At 37.2% G+C, this 27,806-nt stretch overlaps 1 protein-coding gene across 1 annotated transcript in view; it reads right to left on the minus strand.

Moving 5' to 3' along the window:
- Positions 1 to 27,806, minus strand: part of sobp.L (sine oculis binding protein homolog L homeolog) — a 105,589-nt gene that overhangs the window by 39,107 nt on the left and 38,676 nt on the right. The gene's annotated exons all lie outside the window — the stretch shown is intronic.

Consider the following 27,806-nt stretch of genomic DNA (forward strand, 5'->3'; position numbering starts at 1 on the left):
TCATAATCACCTCTACGATTTTACATTTTCATTTTGCACAGATGCAGGGATGAGCTAATGTTTATAAATATTTAATTGTTCAAACAAATAATTACGTTTGATACTTGTCAGTTGTCACATATGTATGATAGGCAGCATTTAAATTTTTCTTCTCGTGACTATATTATTTGAGTCTTCAGCGTGCTTTATACTAAACCAGCCAGATGCCTACTACTAAGCACAAGTGAAACCCAGTCTAAGCACATAGACTACACTGCAGCATTTGTATCAGACATCATTAAAGGAGTATGAAAGTGTAAAATACTGGGGGGTGCCAAATGTTAAGCACCACCCAGGCTCCAGTTAGCAGAAAACTGCACCCGGGTTCTTCTTAGCCACCACCATGGAGCGATCCTTTTCTTATATTTTCAATGCCAGAGCCACTATGTACACAGTAGTTTGAAAAAGTTCAGCTTTTCACATTACTGCAGGAAGAAGATTGCTCTATGGTGTTCCTGCGAAGAACCCCCCAGACGGTGCAAGATTCTGCTAATTGGAGCACCAGCCCTGGGTATCAGTTAAGTGATTATAATCACTAGGGGTGCCTAACATTTGGCACCCCCACTGATTTATACTTTCCTTTTAATTATAAATATATTTCATAATGTAACATCAAGACATTCAGGCTATTGTCCAATGTATAGGCCAAAAACTCTATACTTCCAAGTCATTATATGATTGGGCCTGGAAAATCCTGTTAACTGAAGATACATTCAGCAGTCAATTGGCCTTCTCACATTCTTTATGCAAACTGGTCTATTCAGGAGTCACAAATGAAGAACAATAATTGCCTTTTAATTGATATGTATTAAACATAACTAAAATATCATGGATTTGGGTACCATTTTAGATATACAAAACTTTAAAAAGTACATGTAACGCTATTCTGGGCTATCCAGAACACAAATGGTTAAAGTGTCCAGCTATTGGTATGAGCATGGGTTACACTGCGACTTACACAACAGGGTCAGGGCCTTCGCATAGTGGAAGCTCCCTTTAAGGGGTAGTAGAACTACACCACACAGGATTTTATATGCAAAAGATTTATTTACAAGAGCAACAATATTGACCACATGTTTACTCACGTATGAGGCAATACAGGTGTAACAAGTCACAGAGGAGGGTAGATAGAGGAGGATGATACAGCAATCACAGATGTCACTCCTATAAGTGAAATAGTCAAGCGTACATCAATTCCCTCAAGCAATATACCTTTAAGTTGTCCGAATCCCATCCAGTAGAGTGGTTAGGGAGAAGAATTCTAGCCTAACACCCTATCCGCTGTGGTCCCTTCACTAAAGGCATATAAGGAAGCCTTGTGGGAAGCTGCTCCCTGCTATTATCCTTGATGGAGCACACAACTGTTCTTTCTATATAATCTGTCTATCTTACTCTCCTAGAGAGTCTATTAAAAGTATAACCTGTGCTTGCTAACCTCGCTCACGGGATTTCCTGGTTCCTGACTTAGTTGATAAAGGTACAGGTCCCTTTAGGGCAGTGCCTTTACTGGGCCATGGTGTACCCAGGCTCAATGAGCACAACCAGTTGGATAGGACACCAGCAGCCAAAGAGGAAGAGGCCACTCCCTACACACACAATATAGCAGTGTGGCAGGAAATGGTATTACACCCTTTCACCAATAACTAATGGTGTACTAAATGACGAGTTACAAGGCTTATGCCCAATAACAAAGGAGTAAAAAAATGGTAGGGATTTAACTATATAGGAGCCTAACAGATCCTATAGGTCCCTACATACAAATTACCGCTGAAGTAGCTATATTATTAAAGGGAAACTCCGGCTTCCACACCAAAATTTGATAAAAAGGCCCCTATAACACAGAAACCTGCTTCTTCAAAAAGTATGAATAAATGCAATTTTATTTGCTGAAACACAGCTGTTTAACATAATTTGAAATCCTAGCAGAGAAGGAGGGACTAAACACTGATGTTACAAATTGTAACAACTACTCCACAGCTTACAGACAGCATGCAGGAACTACATAACCCACAATGCATTGCACTGTGATGTTCTGTTCCTTATTGAAATCATGTGTGCAGAGAATTGTGGGGTTTGGAGGATGCAGGCTAATGACAGCTGACTGTTGATACTAAGTAACAGTAGTCAGACAGCTCAGCAAAGTAGTCAGACAGATCAGCAGGAGAGCAGGGGGCTAGGCTAAGGGAACTGGTCCAAACCATTAAAAATCATGTAAAGTCTGCATATTTTTTAATTGATGTACATTGCAAAGTTCCAAAAGCTAAAGTTATGTTTTTGTGGAGTTCCTCCTTTATTTACCTATTAATTAGATATTAAGTAGATTATTTCTTCTTTTTTTTTAATTAAGCACAACCTCTGCTGCTTCACGCTATCTTTACTTTGAAACAGGAGATCACTCAGTGCTACCTGCCTATTGCTTGGTTTAACAGAATATCGAGAAAACTCTGAACCTGTTATTACTTTACAGCTGCCCCCCTAAAAAATCTGATCTGAAAAAAGATTTATTTTTTTTTGGTTAATATCCCATAAAATAATTTAGTTATAACGCTACAGCTTGAGTTTTTCATACCACCCATTATATTAGACCTGTTAATCAGAACTGTCCAACGTAAGTAGACGTGAGGCATTTACTTACTCCGGATCTGTAGAAAGACAAAGAGCAAAGCTTCACTCCAGCAGCTGACAAGTATCCCACATCTGGGGATACAGTGAGCAGAAAAATGGCAGCTGAGAAGAAAGTTTGTGAGAAGCATTACAAACTAAATGAAAGACTGGAGGCCTGTAACTGGTGGAAACAGGACCTTAGACAGAATTACATGGATTTTCAGTATTGAAGCCATTGTGTTTCTCATTTTCTGTAACACATCTAGTTTTACACAGGCAGGAACATTAAAATAGCCATGTACACATAAGCAGACTATTTGTTTAGTGTTCATAGTCAGCCTAGTGCCTGTCCCACTGGGTCATTATAGAGGAACATTACCAAGAAAAATATATGCGAACTGTGAATTACTTTACTGGGCCTGGAAAAACATAATCAGACTCCAACACTAGTTGGATGGATACGTCTTTTAAACCATGCACTTTCATAGAGAGAAATCATCTACATAAACAGTGGATACCTAGACAAATATGATTAGTTGTGGAACCATCTTGCAAATAACCAGCGCTCCTCTCTAAGTTATCATCTAAAACTCAAAGTTCTCCTCTAAATGGATATATTGCCCTGCATTACCACCCTAGAGATATCTGGGTGAATACACTGAGTATCTAAACTATGAATTTTCTTAAATTAAACTGAGTTCTGACATACCTGTAAGCTAACTCTGGGCACTGAGCCATTGTAAGCAACTAAACAAAATGGATCATCTTACCATTTAAATACAAGCTGTATCCCTTTTGTGACCAAATAAAGATCTGACCTTCAAGCTGGGGGTCATCCACACAGTTTAGAAACCACTTTTTATTTTAGGTGAGAGGTAACCCTTACATCAGGGCTGTCCAATTGGTGACCTTCCCTTGTGTGGCCCTCCACATGAAAGTCTGCTGTGTCTGCTTACCATGGAAAGCTTTAAAAGGTATCAATACTGATATTAAGTGCCCCCTGCATTGTTTAAACCTCAAATTCAGACTGTAATCCCCCGTATTGTTCGTTCATCTAATCCCCCCTGCATTGTTCACACCTATGACACTTCTATTGTTCACACCCTAAAGATCTGTACTGTTCACACCTGAGACCCAGACTGAAACTGTCTACATTGTTCTCCTTTTCACACCTTATTCAAGATGCTAATGGGGCACTAGGACTGCTTCACTGTATGTAGTACATATTAGAGTGGTCCGGATAGGTTTCCCTGTCTCCTGCTCTGTTCTGCCTTCCCTATGCTCCCTGTGTGTGCCATACTCTGCCTGCCTTAAGCTGTGTGTGTCATACTTTGCGCACTCTTTGCACCCTGTGTGTGCCATACTCTGTCTGCTCTATGCTCCCTGGGTATGCAAACTCTGCCTGTGGAACATAAGCCTGGTATTTGTTCTGGGGGTTTGTTAGCATTTGAAAATTATTGTTAGGGGCCCCTAAGGTGCTTAATCATATGCTGGGGGTACTGTGTTATCCACAGGCGAGGAGGAGGCATATGAATTTAAGGGTGTGTTTTAATATGATTTAACTTCACATATGAGTGACATCCCTGCAGTGAGCACAAACCATTTGGTTTTTTGGTGTGCTATTAATTGGACATGGTCTTGTGGTAACATGGATATGGTTTAAAGTGGGTGTGGTCTAAAAACAGGGAGTGGCAAACACTGGCTTCCATTATCTGCCCTCCACCATGTAGACCAGAAAAATTTCGGCCCTCGGTACCATAGAAGTTGGACAGCATTGCCTTACATTTTAAGTATGCGCCTATTCTAGGATTTGTTTTAGGATTAAGCTAAATGACAGCATTTCCTGAGGTATTCATATATGGCTGCATCCTTGGTATACAGTCACATGTCATCTAAACACAAAACCAAAAATAAATCACCCAATTTTAGGGGTTTTGAATAAATATCAATATATATATATATATATATATAATTTATAAACTGGGTATTCAGCCCAGTCTTTTGTAGGGGAAGTGGGGTAAAATAGTTTTTGTTCAAATCTAAATAGACTATGACCAACAAGCAGCTATAATCAGAAATTATTCCTTCTGGTCTCATTTCAGAAACAGTTAACAGTCTAATGAACTCCTTATATCCCTGAAACTAGTAACTTATCAGACAAATAAATCTTTTTGTGCCTGCAGCCACTGCAGTGTCTTCTCTCATCTACCTTGCAACAGTCAATATCCAATTAAAAAGTAAAAATATGTAAAATGTGATAGAGGGGATAACTAGACGCTGCAAACGATGAATTGCATTAATAGCTATCCATGCTGTGCATGCACTTAATCAGTCTGTCACCAAGACAGAATGGATTGTTAACTCTTCTTAAACCAGAAAATACTGTATAACATTTTCTGTAAAATATGCGCACTGCAAATCAACAGATTTTGGCAGTTTCCCCTTATGCTTTCTACTTATAATCTATTAGTTTGCTCTTGGCAGTTCTGGCAAGTGATTCCTGAGTGTGGTAAAAAGCAAAGGCTTCCCATCACCGAGCTCTGTATACACATTCTGTGTTATCACCAAGCACAGCTGTCCTCTGCAGACACACACAATGATAAAAGCTGCTCTACAGCAGCAAACCATGAAGCAGAGGAATAAAATGATTTCCCAAAATGAATTAAGGTGAGAAAATGAGTGCTGGTAGAAACAATGTGCTGGGGCTTCTTTGTTTTCTGTTAAATGTATGTATTGTTTTAATGTGCTTTATTTTCCTTTGGTACTTCTTTTCCTATCACCTAGTGGAATACAGTATTTGTGAAAAGTATATTTTAAATTGCTTTAACAACAAAACTGTTCACCATGCCATTGTAATTAAACATGCTTAAACAGAGCAAACATGCAGGAATATGTATACGGCAACAGGAAAATGTTTATATTCATTCCAAATTCCTCTGTGTCTTGTCCTTCCTTTCATACTTTTGTCCGACCGAGCTACTGTATAAATGTTGTTCATTGTGTCTGAAAAAAATGGTTCAATGCAAAAAAAAAAAATTGTGCACTAGAAGCTTTTGCAGAGTAATTGTTGCTGGCACAGAGGATCTAGTTCAATCAATAAGAATCCTTTGGAGGTGTCAGTACAAGTCACAAGCACAATAACAATCCTCTGTTCAGCATTAATAGGGTTTGAAGGGTTTGAATTATGCTCTAAAGCCCAGGTTTTCAAGGCTGCATCTAACTGATCCTCTTAAAAGAGTCACACACTATTTTGACTTTGTATTTGCCAAATTTAAATACATTTAATATATTTCACAATTGTTTTTGTCTTGCCCTAGTTTCTATGAAGGTTGTTCTTTTTACAGTTTTAGCCTTGTCTTCCTTTTTCACTCAGGATGGCCACAAACTTTCTTATCACCTCCATCTCCCCTCCTATAATGTTACTATCCCCTCAATAGTGACCAGAAGGCACTCTTGAACAAGTTAAATTAAATATATAAATTATATTGTGAACCAATCAATTAATAAATGTAATTTATTTGTGTGATTGGTTCACGATATAATTTTAAATGTGATTGGTTCACAATATAATGCAGTTTCATTAATGGCTTGGACAACCGCCTAAGCTTTTTTCATAGCTTTTACAAAGAGGTACTGTAAAATTTTACCAACACAGATATTTTCTAGTACAGATATGGAATCGGTTATCTGGAAAACCATTATCCACAAAGCTCAGAGGTATGGAATGGCCGTCCCCCATAGACTTCATTTTATCCAAATAATCAAAATCTTTAAAAAAAATTAAAATTTTCTCTATAATAATAAAACTAGTGGCACCAAGCCCCCTGTGTGGCAGAAGTGCATTGCTAGAACAGAAAGCGCAATTGCTTAATCTAGCACTAGAAAAGAAAAGTTCTGGCTTAAAAAATGAAAATTCTGCTCTTAAAGGTACCAGGAGCAGCTTTTTTGCTGCCGGTGGTAACTTTCTTAGCGCTGCTGCCTGAGGCAAGTTTTAAACTCGCCTCATTGTCACAGCTCCCCTGAATAAAACAGTATCTTGTACTTAATCTAAACTAAGATTTAATCAATCCTTATTGGAAACAAAACCAGTCTGTGTATTTAATGTTTAAATAATTATCTAGTAGACTTAAGGTATGAAGATCCAAATGATGGAAAGATCCATTATCCGGAAAATCCCAGGTCCCGAGTATTCTGGATAACTGGTCCCACACCTGTACTGAAATAATTCTGCAGAAAGAACAGGTTATAGTAGCCCTTTAAATTACAAGGATATATATATTTAGTTACAAGGAACAAGGACAGCACTCCTAGGATTTAGCAATTCCCCAAAAAAATGTACAAGGAAAAGGTATACATACAGTATATACTATACAGACAGTACAGAAAATGCAAAAGAAAAATATTGAAAATAACACAATACATATATATGTGTTATTAGCTAGCGGTGGGGCAGTGGTAAAGGGGCTCAGCAAAACAGGAAATGGGGTTTAAACTAAAGAAAATTAAGATGTTAGCCCTGCACCACTTTGTTTTTGTTAATTTCTTTTGTCTTTTTACAACCTTATGCTTACCTAACTACAGCAGAATCTCTCTGTATGTGTGTACACGCCAACACACCTATGTATTTTAGAACCAACCCACTGCATTGCTTCACTTTCTCTTATGGTAAGAAAATCCTGCAAAAATGTAAAAGCTTCAAACAATCCTTTTCCCTCATGCTGCTGCTACCAATGAGTTAACAGCCTACTGGAAGATTAATTTCCTTAATTTCATGTAAATTGTTTCCGAGCCATGGTGCATGGGTAGTATACACATCTGTGTAGCCAATGGATTTTGCAGTAGTTCCAAAAGCAGAATGGCAGACTATCAGTCCATGTTTGCCTCTAGCATGTAATTCATTTTGTTATGATACCAGATTTTTGTTCTTATTGAAGCATCTGTGCTTCTGTGTTGCCAGGTGTATGTGTCCATTTTGATGACTAGCCAGGCCTAGTTAAGCCTAGCGGCCAACGTCTGGGGTGTTGCTTTAGAGCAGCAGAACATATTACAGCCTGCTATACAATTGTTGGCCTCTGTAGATAACACCGATTTATATGGCACTGTGCAGCTACAATCAGATGTTTAACAATGCTGCTGTGACAATACCTTGCCAACTACAGTTCATTACTCAGTGGAAATGTTTAGAAACAAAATACAAAGCTATAAGGCAGTACAGAGGGAAGTAAAACCAAGCTCTGTAAATGTTTTATAGGCAATGGGTATCATACTGTCTTATGACAAAAAGATATCTAGCTCTTAAAGTACGTAGGGCAGTTCACTTCCAAATAATAAGTTGCTTGATCATATACATCCATTTATATGGCATTGTTCAAAATAGTCTGGGAGTTTAGTACAGTTTCTGAAATAGGGGTTCATTACCAAATGCAAGTGCAATTGCAAAGCATGAAAATGTATACAAAATTGAGTAAAAAATTTCACTATTCACTAAGGTATTTGCATCCACACATGCTCTTAGCAACTTGCAGTGGACACCAATGCATCCAGTATGCTGATCAATTGCACACCATCAAGCACATGGATGCTAGGTAATCACATTTATGTATCCAAGTTAATGCTGGTAAAGACACCGAATTTAGAAACATAGTTAAAACCAATTACACATTGGTTTGATCAGTTAAAATCTGAATATTTAAGCATCAGAAGCTCAATGCCTACTGCTGTGCAGCTATTTGGGTTAAGTAATAATAGCAGAGAAATTAGCCCTGCTCCAGTAAACCAGAACAACCAATCGGCAGTTAGTTTTAACTTGTGTAATGCAGTCATGTAATAAAACAAGCACCTGATTAGTTGATATTGGACACCGGCCCACAGAAAATATCTATTGCACATTTACGTTCGTCAAAGAACAATTTTATGTCACTTGTTGGTTTTTTAAGTAACTTTTAAAATCTAATTTTAGTTTGCTTGTACATTCTGTAAAAGTTGAATGACGACTAGACTAGAATATGAAGTTTCAACAACAACAAGCATTCTACAGCAACTTATAACATTGTTGCTTTCATTATTTTAACTCCACTGGACCAATGCAAGGTAACTGCTGATTGGTTTCCAAAAGTTACAGAAATAATCAAAATAAGGCTCTGGAAACAGCTGTCATTAATATAACCTTTCTGTGCAACCTTCCATGCTTTATAACATAGCCACATATTCTTCTTGTGTATTTTCACAGTAATAATACACTGACGGTGAACTTAATCAAAAATGTGCAGCCCTTTCCAAGATATAAAACCTTATTATTATTGATATTGCTGTTAATATAACTGTTGGACCTACTCTTTAATTTGTCAATACATGTAATAACATAAAAGTTATTTTTTGTTTTGTCCCAAGAATCAAACCCAAACTGTTAAAAACCAAATTATAGCACCTTAACCAGCAGTGAACTTAAATAGCTAAAAACTAGTACAGGTATGGGATCTGTTATCCGAAACCCCATTATCCAGAAAGCTCAGAATTATGGAAAGGCTGCCTTCTCATAGACTTCATTGTAATCAAATAATCTAAATTTTTAAAAATGATTTCCTTTTTCTTTGTAGTACTAAACCAGTACCTTGTCCTTGTAATTGATCCCAACTAAGATATAATTTATCGTTATTGGAAGAGGAACCAGCCTATTGGGTTTAGTTAATGTTTACATGATTTTCTGGTAGACTTAAGGTATGCAGATCCAAATTATGGAAATCCATTATCCGGAAAACCCCAGGTCCTGAGCATTCTGGATAACAGGTCCCATACCTGTATGGAAATTCTAGGGGGTCAGTATACCCCTTTGTTCAACATAAGTTCAATAAAAAGGGCTTATGCTGAACCTATTTTGTGTATATTGTTTTAATCACAAAAATATGTTTTTTATTATTTCTTATAAACAGAGTTTACAAGGAAACTGAAGCAACGCCATGTTTGGTTCTTGCAAGGCAGATAATTAGATCACCAGTATACAATTCCCTCCATTCATTCATGACTGTCTTGTTAAAAGAATGAGCTTCCAGTTCCCTGTTTAGACTAAAAATAATTTTTGTGATTAAAACAATATGCAAAAATGATGTTCAGCACATGCCCTGTTCGATGAACTCATGTTAAATAAAGGGCATACTGCCCATTTAAGTGTTCAGATCCCCACTTAATAGTAGTGCCTCTTCCCTCAAAGAAGTAAGCAAAAGTCAAAACCAGATCTATATGTCTGGAAACATACAACCTTTACAGCACTGTAGGCTTTTTGTTCTCTGAAGAAATAGAAATTGCAGTAAGAGTACCTTACTTAAAGTATAAAATATCATCAAATGTGCACAGGGTGACTCTAAATCTACTGAATATTATACCGAGCATATTAGCATTTATATTATCAGCAGTCACTCAAGATCACTGTTGATTATGTATTTGAGGATTGGATAAATTATGAATGCATAAAGTCAACAAATCATGTTACACAGGACCTCTGGTTTACTGTTTACTCTTCCCAAGTCAATCTTTCGCAATCTGTTTTGTCCCACTCTGCCAACATCAAAATGAAGTAAAATGGCAGATGCCACGATTTTTTTTCAAATTAATTTAATCATGTGACTAATTGGCCTCTGTTGGGTTTCTGTGGTAACTGCTTTCTCAGAGCTGCAAGGCAATTGTGTTAAATGTAGCTTGGAAACTGCATGTAGTGAGCTATGGCTTCCTTAGAGAAAACTTGATAGTGCAGCTGTGCCCAGTAATAGTGACCCGCTGAGAAGCTTTGATTATCTAACAAACAAAACCTTTATAGCTGTACAGCACTCTCTCCAGCAATGTAAACAGGATCAGGCCCGTTAACATGGCTCAGATGGTAACCAGCCTTTTTCCATTCTCTACTTTCATTCTGCATGTCCGTGTATATGATACACTCTACAACTTCCTACTAATGCTGAAAGATCTTTCAGAAACAAAAGATATAGCCACATTTTTTTTACAACCAGAAAGAAGAATAATTTTTATGCTGCAAAGAAATGTTGTAGTTGCCTTCGCATAACAATCAATGGTAACCACCAGCAATTATCATATATGGGCGTGATTACCATAAGTGCCCTACAGCAATTTGTATTATTGTGTGATTCAGATTGATTCAGAAAGTCATCATAACTTTCATTTGCTGTTTTTATAGCATCACATTTTATCTGTTTCCTACCATTTTAAATATTTGAAGCTTTTCAATAAAAGTGAACTTGATAACAAACATAACGGAAATCAACAGCATTTAGTGATTTTGTGTAAAGACACAGAGATTATAATAATAATTATTCTTATAATGCCGTACTGACTGCATTAACAGGAATGACGCCTTTAAAGGAGAACCTGACCCCCCTAAGGCAAAAGTCCCCACTGGCTCCCCTCCGCTGGCCCCCCTCACTGCCTCACTGTGCAGAGGGGAAGCGGGGAGGGGGGTCAGCAAAGGGGGCCAGTGGGGACTTTTGCCTAAAGGGGGGGTTAGTTCTCCTTTAAAGGACATGTAAACATTCCCCACAAAAATGTAATCAGTGAACAGCCTCTTTGAAATCTTGATACCTGAAATTCTGGTTGTTAAAAGGTTAACAATAAGGCTGCAGCATCCATTTAATCACTTAGAAATCCTTCTCCTTCTCTAACCCACTCTGCCCCGCCCTCAGGAATTTACTTTGGCTGTTGGCGTATGAGCATGTTCATTTCTTCTCAGCTCAGATTACTAAACACACCCATTGTTGGTTCCCATAGAAACTCTAGCTGCCTGATCCTACTTTTTTCTCCTAACCACCTCTCCTGAGCTCAGCTTAACCATTACAATGCTCAACCCCAGCAGAACTTTTTATCAAAGTATGTTGTGCCTGTGTAAAACTGCATTCTGCATTGCATGAACTTTACAGCATACATGTCCTGTTTGCACATGTCAATGTTACTGATGATGTGTCAGAGGGAAAATGGCCGACAGGTGAAAGTAGCTATTTGTTTTAGGAAAATGTGATGGTGCTGGCAAATGTATATACTGTACAAATGATGTGGCTTAGGTGGGGAAGATATGCCCAACTTATATACATGGTAAGAAAATGTAGGCTTTACATGTCCTTTAAGAGCCAAAAAGATCTACATGCATATGCAATGCATGAGAAAATTAATTACAAACTATGTGGCGAGAGATTTTGTAATAAATCAAAGCTTTTTCTTAGATATTTGCATATATGTAATTTCTAAAACAGGAGTATGCATTGGCTACACATAAACCATTTACTGTGAATGTGTGTTCTTTTCTGTCCAAATAACATGAAGAATTCCCTTAAACGCCTGCCAGAATTCTCTTATAATAGCCGTCTCATTTGGTTATTGTCAGTGTGTGGGTGCGTGGGCGAGCAAGTGGGTGGTCAGCCAGTTTTAGAGAGAAGACTACTGCAAACAGATGGAAGCACAAAGCATTCCAAATCCCCTGTGCTAAATCGTATCTGCTAGTGTTTAATGTGTGTCACCTGTGCAAGGATGGATATTGCAGCTTCTTTTGATAGCAAAACATCTCGCAGCTACTGGTATAAATTCATGGGGGGTTATAAAAACACAGATACATGTTTGAATTTGAAAGTAATGGTGACATAATCCTATATTAACATGCCTTCATTTACCCCACAGGAATGTTTAATAAGTTTGGGGTTTTGTTCATAATTATATGATTTTCCTGTAGTCTTTGGAATGTGCATTAGCTTATTAGGTATTGTAGTATTATTTTATAAAGTACAATATACACTTGCATTTAGATTGGGGTTGTTTTTCTCTGTTTACTCTTTACAAATACATTAGAGGGCATTACAGGAAGATAGTGGGGGATCTTTTTTCCCATAAAGAGGATCACTGCACCAGAGGCCACCCCTTTAGACTAGAGGAAAATAACTTTCATTTGAGGCAGCTTAGGTGGTTCTTCACAGTGAGGATAGTGAGGCTGTGAAATGCCCTGCAGGGTGTTGTTGTGATGGCTACTTCTATTAGGGTGGTGGCTACTGCATAAGCATCGCTTCAAAGTCACACAAAGTTGCCTCACACGGAAAATATATTTAACATTTTGAACAAAGTTTAAAAGCATGTGCACCTGTGCAGAGGGGTTGGAAATAAACAGAATTTTGAGAGTTTTAAAAGTAAACACCATGTTGAGGTACTGTATATTCAATAGGAAAGCAGTGTTGACAAAGCACACTCACAAGCCATTTATAACTGAAACACTTAAAACATTACAATATATTTGTGAAAAGCAATAACCAAATATACACTACAGTTTGACTGCACATTGATTGACGAAAGTTCCCCTTTATTAATTCATTCTCATATTAGTGAAGATGACAAGAAAACAATGCAACTTAAAGAAACGATCTTTCACCATTGGCATAGGAAGGGATTCTTTACTGTGAGACTGTGAGACAGTCAGCCTTTCTAAAAATGGGGCAGTTTCACCCCTCTACCCAAATTTTATAACTATCTACCTTTAGAGTTAATAATGATGTAGATATATCTGTAAAGGGTGAAACAACTTCTGAGCGAATGTTGATTTAATTAAAGCAGTACTTATCTTAAATACAACTGTCTTAATCTTACTTTTAACTGAAATGTGTTCCAACCAATGTAATACATTGGTTGTAGTATTTACTTAGGAACATAAACAAGGGGGTGAAAGTAATTCGTGACTCTTCTCTATAGGACTACATAAAAAAAAAAAAAACTGGATATTTTGCCAAGAAAAAGTTTATTTGTAAGTACAGGGTCAACAGATTGTAAAATGAACAGGTTGCTTTCATAATGGCAACTGAATTGACATGTAGACTAATTAGTGATGGGCGAATTTGCGCCGATTCGCTTCGCCAAAAATTCCCGAAATTCGCGAAACGGCGAAAAATTTGCGAAACTGCACTGGCATCTCATTTTTGACGCCGGCGTCCGTTTTTTCTACGCCGACGGCCGTTTTTCGTCAGAGAATTTTCACGCCCGTTTCGCAAATTTATTCGCGCAAATTTTCACTAAGACTAATTTTAGCCTTTATTATCGCTGCATGTAGAAACTGAAGATATTTCAGCTCAAATGCAGGGAACGTTATTTACCAAAGCAGATGCAAAATTGCAATTATATCATAAATCATGTTGTGGTTTAGCATAAAATGTAATAATTTACCCTGTAACTTAGATGTAAGGAGCACAAAAGATTGTTCAAAAGCGGCAAATGATCTTAAACTCTCACTGTTAAGCCCTAAAAGGTTGAGGTTGTCTGCCTGAAAGAGATGCCTCTCCTTTCTCCTTTACAGAATGATTTACTAATTGTCTATCAGAACATGTCTGAAGAAGAAATATCTTGCAATGATTTTTTCTACAATATTGCATAGTCAATGCATCAGTAAGTAATTAGTGGTGCTTGCGAAGCAAAGCATCACTACTGTTATTTTGCAAACTTATTTTTATTCTTCTTCCGTATGAAAGTTTGGCGCGTAACTAGTCCCGCACCGTTTGTCCTAGACCCATGAATGAGGTGTCAAATCGTGCGGCTTAATCGGGAATGGGGTGGTATGACTTTTCTAAGGGGTGGGTGGTTAATTGCCCCTTGCGGGGGCAATTAACCACCCCGAAAAGTCCCATCGATTAACATTGAGGCCAACTTTTGACGGATTCTAGCGCAGAGAGGGAATCTTGTAGAAACGTTAAATTTACCACATTTGAAGAGGTTTGCGACCTGTGTCAGATGATACCCCACACGAGGGTATACGTTTTACCCCCGGGGCAGGAGAGGTCCCCAAATTTGCCCCATTGACTTATAATGGGGAATTTATCGAATAATTAGTTTGTCGCAGACCCATGAATGAGGTGTCAAACCGTTCAGCTTATTCGGGAATGGGGTGTTGTGACTTTTCTGTCCTATTTTGGGGACCCAAAAAAGTGAGCGGAGCCGCAAACAACCAATCAGATTTTCCCTATTGACTTCAATGAGAAAATGTAAACAGCTGTAATTCTCACAGTAATAAAGCCAGAGCTCCCAAACTTGGCACCGTGGGTCACTGGGTGACTGCGGCCAAAATTTACAAAAAGTGGGCGGAGTCTACAACAGCCAATCAAATTTCAGCCATTCAATTAAATAGGAAAATTTTAAACTGCTGCCGCTCTTAGACGGTTAATGGCAGCCTCCTCAAAGTTGGCACAGTTGGTCACTGGGGGACTGGGATTAAAATTAAGAAAAGTGGGTGGAGCCAAAACCAACCAATCAGATTTCTTTGATTGGTTTTAATGGGAAAAATTAAGAAGGCTGCCATTCTCTCAGTATTGATGTCAGGGACCTTGAATATCACAAATGTGGTCGCTGGGGGTTTCCACTTCAAGTTTAGAAAAAGTGGGCGGAGCCACCAACAACCAATCAAATTTCATTCATTGATTTTCAATAGAAAAAAATAGAAATGCTGCCATTTTTACACATTAAATGACAGCATTCCCAAACTTTGGTATGTTAGTCACTGAGTGACTGTGGTTCACAATTAGGAAAAAAAGGGGCGGGGCAACAACAGCCAATCAGATTTCAGCCTTTGACCTTAATGAAAAATGATAAACTGCTGCTATTATCACGGTTTAAATGCTAGGTGTACCAAACTTGGCTCAATTACTCACTGGGTGACTGCGGTCAAAATTTAGGAAAAGTGGGTGGAGCCATAAACAGCCAATCCGTTTTCACCTATTGACTTCAATGTAAAATTTTTGATTACCGCCGTTCTCACAGTTTTAAAACCGGAGGCCCCAAACTTGGCACTGACCATGACTAGGTAACTGGGGTTAAAATTCAGAAAAATGGGCGGAGCTTAAGACAGCCAATCAAATTTTACCTAACGCTATTCAATGGGAATATTTAAATTCCTGTCATTCTTACACTGTTAATGTAAGAGTGCTCAAACTTGGTCCATTTGGTGACTGGGTTGCAAATTTTTAAAAGTGGGCGGAGCCAAAAATAGCCAGTTTGTTTGGATTGATTTCAATGGTAAAATTTGGTTGGCTTTAAATTTCACCGGTTTAATCCGGATTCTACCGACTTTGTGTACTCTCTAGGCACCAGGGGCGACTGGGCAAGACACCCAACATATATGGGGGGCCTGAGTTTTGCCACGGCAAGCACCACTCACATTTTCTTCAGGAAATGTACCTCTCTAGTTATTATTATTATCCCATAGTTACATAAAGCAAACATATTCAGCAGAGCTGTTCGTCGAATAAATTACATTACTTGTATTGCAGCCAATATGTTACTGCATATTGCAAGATGTATTGATAGCAATAGAGGTAAAGATTTTGAGACCTGTATATAATTATAACACCTCTTGTGGATCCACATCTATACACACCTGCTAGTTATATAATTTGGGGGGCAATATATTCCCCTGTTCTAATGCTCTTATCAAAGATATTACTGCCTAGAAGTCTGAAGTATTGCCAGGTAATTTGGATTATATTTTTGAATTAGTAAAATGGGTATTATATAGTATGTAAATACACAGAAGAAATCTCAGGATAGTTATCCATATTGCAAACGTTTCCAACTACATTAATAAAGGGAAAACAATGAACTTCATCGTCAACCCCATATTTCCTGAAAACATTTTCATAAGAAAAAAAACTCTCTCAAATAACTCACATAACTCACAAGAGCTTAGTACAATATCATTAAAGAAAAAAACAGATACATGCCAAAAGGAGGCAAAAAAAGCAATAGTCCATATACATAAACAGCTTTTCAATAGATAATCTTTTAATATTCATGCACCAGCCGAATGTTTGCTTCTAAAGGATTTGCTCTGCTCTGTATGTTCAAGGCTCATTTGTCAGTTTCCCGTATATGCTGGAAATCTAATGCTCTATAACTAAAAATAAGCACACAATTTTTCATTATGTGTTTTGATTCCAACGCCTTTGTGAAAAATATGATTTCACATAAAATTATTTTATCAACAGTGTTGATAACATACATCTTTTTCACCTAAACTGATCTGTTCTATTTATTGTTTCCATTTTTTTTCTTCTCTAAGCAGCATTATTCAGACTGGAGGGGGCACAGTGGGCTAATAAACTGAATCAAATGAGTAATGTCTACTAGTAAAAAGGTTTGGATAACATCTTTTACTATTATACAACAACAGCTGTAGTATAAGACCTTATATTTAGGATACAGTAATGATATTCATTCAATTTGGTTTTACCCAGTTATATCCTACACATTCCTCCTAGCTGCATGCTATCATTAAATTTCATATTCCATCCTTCCTGTTCCCAGTATGTGGTGCCCTCTGACTTTTGGCTTTCAGGTGGGAGATGTTTTCTGTGAAGCTCATTACCACCAATGCACAGCTATGGCTCCATAATTTATCTGTCTGTATTATACAGTAAGAAGAAGGGGCACATTTTTTTTTTTTTAAAGTTTTATTTGTTACTAGCACAAGATCCAATACACAGAATGATACACTTGATGCAGAGTAAAAAAAAAACAAAAGTAAAGGACAGATTGCGCCAGTGATTTAGAAGGGGCACATTTACTTAGCTCGAGTGAATGAATAGAAGAAAAAATACTTTGAATTTCAAAAGTTTTTTTTTGGCTACTTCGACCATCGAATTGACTACTTCGACTATGACTTTGAATCGAACGATTCGAACTAAAAATCGTTCGACTGTTTGACCATTCGACAGTAGAAGTACCGTCTCTTTAAAAAAACTTCGACCCCCTACTTCGCCAAGTAAAACCTACCAAACATCAATGGTAGCCTATGGGGAAGGTCCCCATAGCTTTCTAACAAATTTCTGGTCGACGGAAAATCGTCCGTTCGATGGATTAAAATCCTTTGAATCATTCCATTTAATCATTTAGTCAATCGAACAAATTGGGGTAAGTCGAAGGATTTAACTTCAACAGTCGAATATCAAGGGTTAATTAAACCTCGATATTGGACCCTAAGTAAATGTGCCCCCAAGTAAATGTGCCCAGAAGTGTTTTAGAGATGGTAGCTACTGTGTAGTAAAGACAAAGGAAATGTATTAATAGTGTGGATGTTTCGGTATACATACATTAAATTGTTAAGTTGCTTAGTTGCTGAGAAAAAAATCTCACATATTGAACAAATAACCCACTTGGGCACTGTAAAGTGATGGATTGCATGCTTAATTGTGGCCTTATGTTTCATATGCAGTCACAAAAACAAGATTATAAATCAAACAACTGATGCTTTGAGGTAAAAGGAAAACCATGTGTGTTCTTACACACCCCAGAGGCTTAAGGATTATCAGCAGACCCATTAGGTAATTTATGCATGCACTGTTAAACATATTAAGGAGTTAAGCAATATACAAGTCAATTTCCTAGGCATTTGTACTATAACTGCAAAATGTAATTTATTGCACGAGTTGTATTAAGTAAGAAAGTTTATGAACTTAAAGCATTAGATATGGCTTGATTTCAGCTGTGCAGAAATAAATTGCATCCCAGCAATAACTTATGTAAATATGACTGCATGTAGGCAGGTGTTGTTCCATAAATAAGGAAATATTATTTATACTGTACCTTATTCCTTTTTCAGGGATTACATTTCTGGAATAGGAAAATATAGATTGTCCTTTTTGGAGTAAATTATGAATGACCTGGTAGAGCCATGAAATGTACAAAAACAGGCACATTACATTTGCAAGAAGCATTTATTTTTCTTTAAAGCAATCTATTGCAGAATTCTATGGCACTTCAGGGGTAAATGCAATGTTACTTGCTCCTCTCCTGATCCAATACCTTTTTCCTCTCCTAATCCAATACTATGTCCAATCACGTCACGTAATATTAGTGCCCAAGCCATGGTATTTAGCAAAGACAATAAAATAAGCCTGTGATGGTAGAATCTAACTTGTACTGACATTCTACAGGTAATTCTCCTAGAGATATGGAGCAGTTATGTTTTTGATACCCACTCAAATATAGATACTGAGTTCACTGAGTATATTTTGGATCTACAACATCTAATATAATATAATATAATACATCTAATATAATATAATTTAAATTGCTTCTGTGCTGAATTAATACAGCAGGTTTTAATTTTGATCAATTTATAAAATTATTTTGAAGATAATGGCAATAGTTAGTTAGTTTCAGGATAATCTCCATTACTTAAGATTTTGCATTACATGGTCTTTCCTCTTCTTTTCATCCTCAATACTGTGCTAAGATTTTGAGACCATTGTGGTATGAATGCTTAGTTCAAAGATTAGTTCAGTTCACACTCATAAAGCACTATAGATTTGCTGCTTCATGAAAGAAGGAAAATACTCTATTATATATATTGCTATGCAAGCACAGAAGTGACTACCCTACTTTACTAAATGGTATACACTGATTTCAGGCACAACCACAATCATCATATTTTGACAATAGTGTCCCTTTAAGCATTTAGGAATAGGGACAATAAACTTCAGGGAAGAAGCTCAAAACAACTGGTCAGAGTCATAACTAAGTTTCAGCAGAATATTATTTGCAAGCCAGAGCACTTTTTTGTACTGATCTATCACAATACAGAAGGCAGATGTAGTGTGGCACTACATTTAAAAATATCTTCAATGAGAGTTTTGTCTTACCTCATTGTTAAAGGTTGCCTAACACCCTTAAAACATAATGCAACATGTCACCTAACAATTCTAATTTTCAGGGATACCATATAATAAAATTAGTAACTTGAAATTTATCTTCTGTAAAGTGCCACTGAAAAAGCAGTGATTTAAATTTGCAGCAGGCATAAATGTATACCTGTATAAGGTTATACAGTTTCTTAAAGGAGAAGGAAAGCTCCAAGAGATTAGCCACAATAGTGCAAGCTAGAACCCTATATTTGTTCTGCAGAATGCTTTACCATACCTGAGTAAACAGCTCTAGACACTGTCTCTGTTTGATTAGTATAGAAGCTGCCATAGAAGCTTGGTGTGACATCACTTCCTGCCTGAGTCTCTCCCTGCTCAGTTACAGCTCTGAGCTCAGATTACAGCAGGGATGGGAGTAGGGAGGGGGAGAGGAGCAAACTGAGCATGCTCAAGCCCTGCCCTGCAGGTTTATGCTGAAAATAGGAAGTCTGATACAGAAGCCCATGTGTACACAATAAAAGGAAAGAAATGCTGTGTTTCTTTTGACAGAGGACTCAGAGCAGCATTGCTTTGAGAGTTTACCGGCATATTTATATAGACCTTTCAGATAAAGCTCACTTAATTTTAGCCTTTCCTTCTCCTTTAAAGCAGTCAGCAATACAGACACCATCTGATGGAAAATAAAATCTTATTACTTTCCCCAGTGTGTTAGCTCTCTTCTATCTAAAATACTTTAGACATCACTGATGCATGAAATATAATGTTTAATGAAATATAATGCTAAAAATTGCATGAATTCCAGGCGATAATGACAAGTCGTTTGCAAAGAAATTATTTAATTTGTCCAAGGATCAAACTATTGAAATGGTATCCAGTACAGTCATAATTAGAGTCAAATGAGTTACAGGCAATTTTGGAGTAAGGGTAATACGAGTTTAACTGTAGGTTAAAGTGGGCCCTAAGATATAAACTTACACTAGGGCTGCCATGGTCTACTGTTCTACTAACAAAGCCACTTTAGGAACTTCACAAGTGTTTGAGTAATAATATACACCAACCTGTTCATTATAATAATGTCCCTAATCTTGTAATATCTATTTGAGTCAAATAGGGCATTCACAGAAAATGTCCTGTTTTATACTGTAAGTTAGTGGGACTGGGGGCACATGATAAAATGTAGCACTGAAGGCCTCTATGTTGCAGGATAATATTTTCTGTCTCTAAGATAACATAAATACTGCAGTGCTAAACACAATGAATAGATACAGGAGCAAAGGAGTACAGGCAATCAGAAGGGTACTGTGTGGCTAAACTTTAGTCTGGGCATGGTTTTGGCCTTGCTACATTTAATATTTATGGTGAATGTGAAAAAAATTTCCAAAGCAAAATCACAAGGTTAAATGGCATTTTGCTTTTAATGGGCAATCAACAGGAGAATAGATGGGAAAATAAAGCTAAATGCACAGTATAAATCTGCATAATAAACAGCTGTAAACAAAGGCCTGTATAATTTTATTACTGTCACTACCTTCAGAAAAAGAATCTTCAGCTTGCAACATGGCTTTTTTTCAGTGATCATTTTAAATGCAAACAGTAAAGGTAAAAAAAGCCTCTTGCTCTTTTAGTTTGCCTAGATTTCTGTCTCCTGTAAACCTGTCAGTTTTATGGTCTCCAGTGGCCATAAAAAGCAAAGTAAATCAACCAAAGTGCTCCACAGGAAGTGATCATCTCAAACTAATATTCTAAGGGTCAGTGAATAAAACACAAGGAAGATGCCACTATTGTCCACAGAGACATGAAATCAAGTTTATAATCTAATGCTGCTGGGAAAAAGATTTCAAAAAAGATTTCTGCTACACCGGAGAGAGACATACAGTAAACATACAACTGTGACACATCCCACTCTCTGTATTACTATTAATAGCGCACATAAATAAAAATAAAGCTCTTAACTGAAGCAGAATTTTGCAAATGATCTATTAAAGCTATAGCCTATTTAGCGCTCGAAAACTATAAAAAAATGTCTCAGACAGACAAAAAGGGGATCAAATATAGCTATAGGGTTATTGCTTCCATAAGAAGAGGACAAGGAGCTGAATGTCTATTAAATATGTTCCATTTTATTGCACACAGGATTGTGTTTAATCATGTTAATATAACTGAAATGTTGTGTGTTAAGAAAAAATGTACAGTGGTAATATGTAGTAATACATTGAAAAGGAATACTATTAAAGGATTCATGCAACTTTTTGTAAGATTTTAAACAAGAGTTTTGAAATAGATGACATGCAAAAATGATTAATGCAGAACTTGCAAAACTATTTTAGAGGTAGGTCACCTTTAAATTATAGGGGAAGTATTTTGCAAAAATGAAAAATTAATATAAGCTTAATCACAGGTAAATAAGCAACTTTCTAATAAACATCAATTAAAAATTCTGTAACGTTTCTGAGATAATCAAGTTTATCTTCCCTATCCCTCTCAGCATCTGTTTCTCTTCATTCTGTCTTCATGCAGGACTTGGGTGTCAGATATTCATTGACAGTTAAATAATATATATCTTATAGGGGGGACTCCTTTTCCTAGTATATGTATTAGAGCTCACTCAAATAACTGATTCCAGTACAAACAAAATCTTACTAAATAACTGCCTTTGGCAACAATCCTGCATGTAGAGAGACAGGATTTCTGGTGATTTTAAAGTGGACCTGTCACCCAGACACAAAAATCTGTACAATAAAAGTCCTTTTCAAATTAAACATGAAATCCAATTTCTATTTTTTATTAAAGCATTCATAGCTGTTCATAGCTCATTTAAAAATCTCAACTGTCAATCAAATATTGTCTGCCCCTCCTCTATGCCATGGGCATAGAGGTGGGGCAGACAATTACTTTCACTTTCCATTCAGCACTTTCTTGATGTCACTGCTCTCCACATATTTCCCCGTACTCTTTACCATTTAATTGTGCAGCCAGGGCATGGGGATGGACATCAGGTCCCCCATTCTGGTGCACAAACAAGATTCTGAGATGATGCAAGTCTTGCCTTAATAACAGTGTCCACAAAATGGCTGCTGCCTGCTTGCTATAATTATGAGTTCCCAGACTGATGGAAACAAGATTCAAATAATGTATACTGTGTAATTAAAGTTTATTTTCCTTGACTAATGTGATAAAATATTATTTAGAATAATTTTTTTGGGTGACAGGTCCCCTTTAATAGAGTGAGCTCGAATACATCTTCTAGGCAAAAGTAGCCCCCCATAAGATATATTGGATCTAACTATCTTATAAAGTCCACCTCCTAATTCCTGTCTGAAGAGAGAATGGTGCTGAGAGAGGAAGAGTGAAGATAAACTTGATTGTTTCAAAAACAACTCAGATTTTTTTAATTGATTATATTTAAAAAATGTCTTATTTCAGTATGATGAATATCATTTTCATGATAGTTCCTTTTAGTATCTTATAGACTGGTCTTTCCTTAGCAGCTTTTCAAATGGTCTTCATTTTTCATAGTTTTCGAAAGATGTGCAATACTCTTCTGACACGTGTCAGGTTGCAATTTAAAATTCTGTTGGGATCAATGATGCCAGCAATCAAAATACTGTTGTTCTGCGATGCAACAATTTTACTGATACTGTTACCTTCCATTACTTCCAGTCTGCCATTCAAGCTACTGCCTAGTTGCTAACTTGGACCCTAGCAACAAGTTACTAAAATTACAAACTGGAAAGCTGGTCAAAAAAGTTAAATAATTAAAAACAACTACAAATAAAAATGTAATAAAAATTAAATTGCCTCAGAATATCAATATCTTACATCATGCTTAGGAGCCTATTTATGAAACCTCGACAAAATCAAAATAATTAAAAAATTTTTTTTTTGAGATTTATTATGCTCCAAAGCTACTAAAAATCTGAAGTTACTCCAGCTAAAACCTGCCAGTCATGTAAAAGTCAATGGCAGATGTGTCTTTTAAAATTTGAAGATGTTTTTTGCCTTCATGATTTTCTAGGGTTTCGGACTGTTTGACACTGGTTTTAGCCTGAAAACCCTTAAAATTCATGTTTTTCAGGTCTTAATTCTAGAAAATGTACAGTTTGGTGATAACTTTTATGGTGATAATTCTAAAAAGTCGCACAATTCGGGTTGTTGTACATTTTTATCACAACTTTCTCGATCTGATTTTTAAATTAAGGCAATTTGTGGTTTGGAGTTAGATTGCATTTGTTTTGAGAAATAGTTTTAGTAAATAGGCCCCTAAAAGTTCATTCAATAAACTATACTGAAAAGTGATCACTGGTCATTAAATGAACTTAGCTCCAACTAACTATTAAGTGCCCATACATCAGTTCTTTATCATTTTAATAATTTGCCAAACTCAATCAGACCAAAATAATTAATAAGCCCCTAATACAGGTGATTAGGTCTGTAAATGGTAGATAAGGGAGACTCATTATGAATAGAAGGATATACAGAGGAGATTTTGATAGTAGCTATATGTGCAGACATGGGAAGAAAATAAGGTTGGGGATGTGAATTGTAGAGGGGTTAAATAATAGTCAGCAACACTGCGAGGAAAGGGTGCTATTCATAATATGCCAATTTGTATATAATTCAATTTTTTCTTATTGTTGCATTACTATTTGATTTGCATTTAAAAAGCATGAAACGGCATGGCAATCAAGCTGATGCAAACAACAGCCATTACTAGTGCTGTACAAGCAAGCACCACAGGGTCCTGTCATAAGCATGATTGCTGTTCTCTCAGAAGGAAGCTGGGTTACACAAAATGTATTCCTCCATGCAAAAATTAAAATTACCGGCGCTCAAAGTTTATTATGGCTGCCTTTGGGGCACTGAGTATTTTAGGACTGCAAACTGTTTACCTTTAATACTAAAGGCATTAAATAATGATAATTTTTAACTTGCACTTGATTTATAATGTAGCTCTACAACTTAAACCTTGCAGATTTTAGTAGATGAAAACAATTGGCCCATAGTACTAAGTGCAGTCCACAAAATAAACAAATGCAGGAATCCGAAGTAGCTTAAAAATGCAGAGATTGAATGGAGTAGCCATGAATTCTGTTTTCAGATAATAAAAACCTAAAACTGGACAAAATCCTTAAAACCAATAAAACCCTCATCTATGTAGAAATAACAGTAGCTAACAGTAAAGGAATATGGTGTCTTAGGGGCAAATTTACTAAAGGGTGAAGTGGCTAACGCTATCGAAAATTCGCCAGAGTGACGTCATTTTGTGACTTTGCTGATTTACTAACGGGTGTTGGTGTAAATTCGCTTGCGAAATGGACCTACTCGCTACTTCGCACCCTTACGCAGGGCGAAGTTGCGCTATGGCGAAGGGACGTAACTACGCTAATTCACTAACTTGCGGATTTTCGTGAATGTTACTTCTTGCGCCAGACTTGACTTCACCATCTCAGACCAGGCGAAGTGCAGAAGAGTAGATAGGGATGTTTCAAAAAAAGTTTACATTTTTTCCAAGTCCCAAAAAAAACGCTGGTGTCTTACTTTTTATAGGGTGATAGGCTGAAAAAGATCGACATTTTTTGTAGGGTACCCTCCTTCCCCCCTACATTTGATAACATATGGCGTCTAAACTATACTGTGGGCACATATGTAGGGCATTAGAATACATTTATCAAGGTTCCCTGGCCTTGTGTAGTGTAATGTGTTTTCTGCTGCATTGAACTTAAACTGCACGCCGTATGCAAATTTACGATCGCTATCGTAACTTCGAACTGCTGATTGTAACATCGGTAGCGCAACTTCGCAAATGATCAGTAACTTGTGCTCAAATTCGAATCTTCCTGAATTTGCGCAGCCCTGGCAAATCTACGCCTGGCGAAGTGCGGCGAAGTCAACGCTGGCGCAACTTCGGAGGTAAGTAAATTTGCACCTTAGTGTGTAGCACTGCTGCTTTGAGCTGGGGTCTTGAGTTTAATTCCAATCAGGAATGTATCTCCAAAGAGTTTGTATGTTCGCCTCATATCTGCATGGGTTTCCTCCCAAACTCCAAAAATATACAGGCAGGTTAATTGGGTCATGATAAAATTGGCCCTACTGTGTTTGAATGGGAAAGGGATGTTAATTTATAACCTCCACTGGTACTGATGCGGATGATGTATAATATGTGTAAAGTGCTTCGGAAATATAGTGCTTCACTATATAATTACCATATATAAATTAATAAGCACCAAGGACCAGTCACACATATCATCATATCTGCAGGTAAGCCTCATATTATACTGGGCATGCTTCCTCAAATAAATGGAATAGGCACTTGGCAAAGAAGTGAGCCTTTTTGTTACCCAGCAGCCCACTCTCTGCCAACTATCTCGAATATAACATTTGTTTAGGGCACCTAATAAGCTAATCACTGCCTCTGCTTAAAGGAGAACTAACCCCTAAAAACGAATATGAATAAAAATGCTTTGTATTTTGAACTTATTGCACCAGCCTAAAGTTTCAGCCTAAAGTTTCAGCTTCTCAATAGCAGCAATGATCCAGGACTTCAAACTTGTCACAGGGGGTCACCATCTTGGAAAGTGTCTGTGACACTCACATGCTCAGTGGGCTCTGAACAGCTCTTGAGAAGCTAAGCTTAGGGGTTGTCGCAAATCATCAAGAAGAAAATGAGGTTGGCCTGTAATATAAAATGATTATTAGATTATCATGCTAGTTGTACTGGTGTCTGTGCTACCATGTAATAATTATCTGTATTAATTACTAATCAGCCTTATATTGTGACATTTCTATTCTATGTGTACTGTATATTGTGAATGGGTCCCTAAGTTCAGTAAGTGACAGCAGCACAGAGTATGTGCAGTGAATCAGCAGAAAAGAAGATGGGGAGCTACTGGGGCATCTTTGGAGACACAGATCTTTACTGCTAAAGGACTGTTGTTGCCTTGGGCTGGTACACAAGCTCAAAACATAATGTACAACATTTCTAGCCTACTTCTTTAGTTAAGCCTTAGTCCTCCTTTAAAATGAATCAGAGAACAGTTTTACAAAAAGAGGATGACTTCAAGCATAAAGACCCAAGGGGTATTTTCTCTGCCGGCTGATTTTTTTGCACCTCACAATGGGGAACAGCTCTTTTACCATCAGGGCATTTAGGAGTAGATTTCAGGGACAATAGGGCTTTGGATATCAAACTGCTATAGGCAAACCCTGAGATAGGGCTTCATCTGAATACTCCTTGATAAAATTGCCATTGCACGGGTAAACTCTCCTGCAAAAAGCTACCACATTTCAATCATAAATTTTGTTTTCATTCTCATTATGATATAGAAACAATGATATGATCTAGACAAGAAATACAAGCCTATTCAGTAAGTGACCACAAAGTCCTATCTGTTAGCCTGATTACAGCAGTCCTAGATGTGCCTTGTAACTCAATCCTAAATTGTTGCTGGGGCTCCAAGCCGGGAACATGCATGAGCAGGTGAAATGTGACAATTTTACCCTTGTTTGAAAAATGAGAACGTGTTGAGTGGCATAACTGAGATATAAATAAACACAAAAAAATCTTGATAAAACAGGTACCATACTGGTCTATCACTGCTGTCTTAAAAGTTTGTGGTTTAAATATGGCATGATGTTACAGAGACAAGCGGCACACTTGCAATCCCCGTGAAATAAAGCTTAGCACAAAGTATGACGGTGTAGAAGAAAACAAGCGTCAATATTATTACTACCATATGTTCAATTCGGCCATATATAGAGTGATACTGACACATTATAAACTGTAATTCAAAGGAATTGGCACTACTAATGTAGAACTGCACGATTTGTGCATAAGTTAATTGTTGAGTCACTTGAGCTTAATGGGTACAGGGTGATCTTAAATAAGCTGTAAGAGTACTGTTTATGTCTATACTTCAACCTGGAAGGGTTGCCTTGCCCCCAGCAACAGGCTGTGAGGCAATAAGTGCATTTGGACTGGTGTGCAGGTTAGGAGGCAATTTAAAAAAACATTCTGTGATTCTGCATTAAAACTTCATATGAATTATAGGAACGTGTCAGTAACAATTTAATACCACTAATAGTGAACTAAGCTGAAGTTACTCGGCCCACAGGAAAATATTTGTATGCCTCATCCTTCTCATAAAATTTGGGAAATATGATAAATTGTACAATCATATACTCACACATAATCACACTACATAACTATCATCGGCCCTCTTTAATCACTCTACGGAACTATCATATTACCTCTTTAATCACGAGCTTCCCCAACAGCTGCAGGGTTTGCTGTCTCTATTGTTACCCTTTTGACCAACAGAAACAAAAGCATCCCCTACAGAGCAATACAGTAATCATTATTTCACCAGGACTAACATTAAACACATGGATGGGCCAAGTTGCTGGCAGAGTAATGCATGCCATCAGACCCACGCAAATATTAATACAATGTGGGCTCCAAGTGTCTTCAGATTTTGGAAACACTTATTTAATGATTCAGAACGAAAT

The sequence above is a fragment of the Xenopus laevis genome, chromosome 5L, assembly GCF_017654675.1.
Source record: "Xenopus laevis strain J_2021 chromosome 5L, Xenopus_laevis_v10.1, whole genome shotgun sequence".
In the NCBI taxonomy this organism is placed as follows: domain Eukaryota; kingdom Metazoa; phylum Chordata; class Amphibia; order Anura; family Pipidae; genus Xenopus; species Xenopus laevis.